This window comes from Coenobita brevimanus, chromosome 89, assembly GCF_032717465.1.
Source record: "Coenobita brevimanus isolate Jiangsu-jjx chromosome 89, ASM3271746v2, whole genome shotgun sequence".
Taxonomy (NCBI): Eukaryota; Metazoa; Arthropoda; class Malacostraca; order Decapoda; family Coenobitidae; genus Coenobita; species Coenobita brevimanus.
In genome coordinates this window covers 15,077,686-15,082,068 of record NC_137042.1, presented here as the reverse complement: position 1 = coordinate 15,082,068, position 4,383 = coordinate 15,077,686, and positions in this window count along the sequence as shown.

The window sequence follows — 4,383 nt, the reverse complement described above, 5'->3', positions numbered from 1 at the left end:
TATGAAAAGAGGAGATACACTGATGTCTTTTCTCACATAAGCATCTTCAGATTGGGAGTTATGTTCTGTGTACCACTGGGAGAAAAAATATGAGTTGTTAAACATATTTTTCATTGGGAAATATTTCCATTAATCTTAAGATCTCTGTTTTAAAGATGCAGGTTATTGCTGATTTTCAGTCAGGTGGGGGCGGGGTCTTTGTGAAGGTGGTTGTGAAAGAATGGGTTAATGACAAAATATTTGGGGGAAACCACTGGCATGGAGCCGCAGTGAATGTGTTGCCTTTAACGGATTCCTGCTGTGGCCCAGTCAGACTATACGTATGCAGTTATTCACAGCTGAAGGCACTGGAAGTCCAGGCAGCGGGAATGTGTATCGTGACAGTGGTGGCCCACTCAAATACAGCATTTCTTGCTGGGGGCATCAATGTATTATGTCATGCCTGGAGACTGATTTTAGTTATTGATGTGGGTTATATCGACGTGGAATAATGTAACTTGCTTTAGCTTATCTTCCCATTATGACTGTAAGTAAAGCAGACCGACTTGCTGCGTCATCTAGTATTTGTGTGTGTCATTTACAGACATTAACAATTTCGCTGTGCGATTATTTATTTATTTTATCTTTTTTTTTTTTTCCTTTTTTTTTAGCTGCATGACAATTGTATTTAGGTTCCATGAGATATTTCGTAGTGGGTGTGAGGGAAACAGTTTCTAATGACTGCCAAGCAAAGTTCTCTTATACCAAACAAATTCTTCTGGCAGTAATGACTTTAAAACGAAAGACGTCGTGGTGTGGCAGAGGGACGCCTTCGCGTGATGGCACCGATAGAGCCGGGCATCACTGCTCCCCAGTTTTACAAACATCCGTCAGCTTCCTCCCGACAGAGGAATGGTAGACTGCCGGAGAAGAGGAACTTAGCCTGCAATCCACCGGGTTCACGTTTCAGATTAACCTTGGACTACAACTACTACGACTAGTGTACTACTGTAGTACACTAACTTGGGCCAGATTTTCGTCCTTTTGCAGCTTATTTCAGGTAGCTTAGTGACAAAATTAAACACTGTTGATTCTACATACTTTCCATTGCACTTCATGACTGGCGTCATATGCTAGTGTTGCTCTGTTGCTAAAACTTAGTACGCAGGATGGAGGAATGGCAATTTTAGGCCAAGTTAAAGTAAAAAGGGTGTAGTACGTCATCCTACTGAAGGGTTAATACTGCGCTGAAAAAAATGGCCCACATTCCATTCTGTACTAGTAGCCTAAAACCTCTCTCCCATCTGCTTGTAGCGCTTTGTTCCGAACTGACCGCTAGAAACAGGGCTGTTCCCATAACTTTTAGAAAACTGCACTTTGAAAAAGTTTCTTTACTCCTTTCATGTGCACATATTTACTCTCTCTCTCTCTCTCTCTCTCTCTCTCTCTCTCTCTCTCTCTCTCTCTCTCTCTCTCAAACGAGTTACAAACCCCAGCCATCCTACGGACTGAAACCCTTGTGAGCTACATCTGACTGGAACGCCTTAGCCCACTATACCACCAGGCGTCATTTGGTTGTATGGTTACCGCCCAACATACTTTATGATCTTCCTGTCTACAAGAAACCATTTATCTCGCCACTCAGTGTAGGAAGAGTTGGTCAGCCTCCTGCGCCTAACTGTTCCAGACTAGATTTGGTTTTTAACTTCGTGTTCCTACGGCCTGAAAGGGATCAGCTTAGTTTGACGCTCCCATTCGTTGAACTTTGAGGGCTAAGGCATGTGACAAGCCTCAGTTTTTCAAAGTAGCCTAACATACAGAAGCGACGACCATTAGATGTGGTTAGCCAGTATGCCGCGTTGCGCTGTGCACCCAGCAACAAAGCAGAGATCCCAGTCACTCTTTACTCTCATCATATGTGCCAAAAATATTGCATCTTTCATAAATTCGGGGCTGAACCACACCTTCACAATTTCTATCTTAAGAACACGGACGACCAGTATATTTTACATTTTTATATTGTTTGAGGTACAAACTATAAATTCCATTTGCAACCATCACTTATGTGGTTTATCCCAGAGTGTTTTATAATGAATGAGGATTTTGGTGACCGCACACGAAATGTGAAAACAACTCTACTGACATGATTAACAGCAACAAAGAATAGGTAAAGACGATGAAGACACCATACTCTTTTTACTCTAACCTGGCTCAGATTATCGTCCTTTTGCAGCATATTTCACTGGGTCAGTGGCAGAATGAGGCAATATTTTAGCATTACATCTGTGTCGTAACACTTTTTCATGGCAAGCGTCATATTCAAGTTGCACTTCAACATTCGAGATGGAGAGATGGCAATTTTAGGCCAAGTTAAAGAGTATCACTACACCCTTTACTAATGATGGACGTTCAAGAACTAAAACACGTTACCTGGAGAGAGTAGCCGAGAAGATCAGTGATGTAATGGAACTGGTACAGAAGGACTGCCAAGACTGTGCACGACACCATTGCTGTAACCAACACAAGGATCCACATACGAGTGGAAAAAGGGTACACGACGTTCTTCCAGCGAGGGGCAGGAGGTGGCACCCCAGCTAGAACTCCAAAACCGAACTCAAAGTATGGATATGTGAAGTCAAAACTAGAAGTCCTGTCACGGGTGATAATTAGCGAATTGATTACCATGTCTGACTCTCCGTCATGCAAAGCACCAATCAGTCCTTCCCACTTCCCTTTGACTTTGATTCCCATTTTATAATATCTCTTTCAATAAGTATATGTGAAAAATTTAGTTTATCTCCAATGATCCGTAGTGTATCCAGGTTCATTCCTACACATATACCGTTCTTTTTGTATACAAAAGGATTATCTGTACAAATAGTTCCCACCCGGAACACCTTGCCTCCAAAATCATGGAATCTTGGCGGGAAGAGCGAGTGACGTTTGCTAAACCTCTGGCGAGTCCAGACGCCGAGGGGCGCCTTGGTGAGCGGGCGACCTAGTGCAGAGTGTTGGGTGGGCAGGCTGGTGTAGGCGTTGAGGCGGAGCTGGCCAGCCTTGACTGCTGGCTGCAGGAGCAAGATGAACTGTGAACGCTGGACGACCGTCTGAGCGAGCAAGGACGTGGTGTTGAGGTGCTGGTTCAGGCAGAAAAGAACGAGGTAATTGGGGTTCCAGTGTCTGTTGTCTGCCAGAAGGAGGAAGAAGGCGGTGGGGTCGTGGTGGAAGAGGATGACTGCGGTGAGAAGGGAGCCTTTGGTATGGTGGGCGGGACGGGCGGTGTCGAGGAGAGAGTGTTTGGTGGCAAGGAAGACGGGCGTAAAGGAAGCTGCGGCCACTGCCACCACCGGACCCACGTCAAGCAGACGCTGGATGTGGTCGTCGGTGACCAGCAGGAGGTTATGGCCACGCAGTGGACCCGACACCAATGCTCTTAGAGCTTGGAGGAGCAAGGCAGGATAGTCTGGGATAGAGGAGAGTATGGTATTAGATGATGTACCGTTGCTATACTTGGTGACAGCCATATAAAACAACTGTACAAGTGACGTGGTTGGCAGCTCGTATGGCTTACCTGACTGTAAAGAAGAAAACTGAAGTGATGCAGCCACAGCGGGAGCGTAGAAAAGGAGGAGAAAGAGGAGCAAACTGAGTTGACTCCACGACTGCTTCATGGTGACTGAGACCACCACTTCTGGTCAACACCACCTTCAGATTTCCATCTGCAATAACACCTCAACCTTTCTGTCTGTCACGACGCATGTGAAGATTAGGTATTCGAGAGATTATCTGGGAATTGGAATTGACTCTGTATAATGGGAGAGAATTTTTCAGAGGAATAACAGCGTGACCTTAATCTCAGAAAGCAATCAATGACCAGGAAGTAAAAAACAGGGGAGTTTTCCTGACCAGTACCAAATCCAAAGCTTGTGTCTAACATACGAGTGTTTCCATATAATCAAAAAATTTATTGTAGAAAAAAGGCTCTATACCAGTGAAAAAGGGCTCCATTCAAGGACGAAAATAATATCATCCTGAAAAAGACGACATAAATTAACTTAATCCTTTGTCAGAGAATTCCCGTAACTTATTAAATTCGTCTTGGGTTTGCCACAAAGAAAAATCAGCATTAAAGTAGCCTTAAAAATGTACATGTAAGAAAATGGAAAAGCAAATAAAATGAAATAAGGCTGGAAACATGAAAAATGTGTCCTTCCCAGAAAAATATCGAGAGTAAAAATCAAGCTCCGTTCCTTTCAGAATGTCTGGATTCATTGCATTTAAAATACTGTAGGAAAATGCTTTGAGGAAAAAGTTTCATAGCTCACCAGTTGCATAATTATAAAGGATTGAGCCGTGTCGGTTAACTCATGCATTAAAGAATTAGCGGTTTCTTCGTGTTTACAT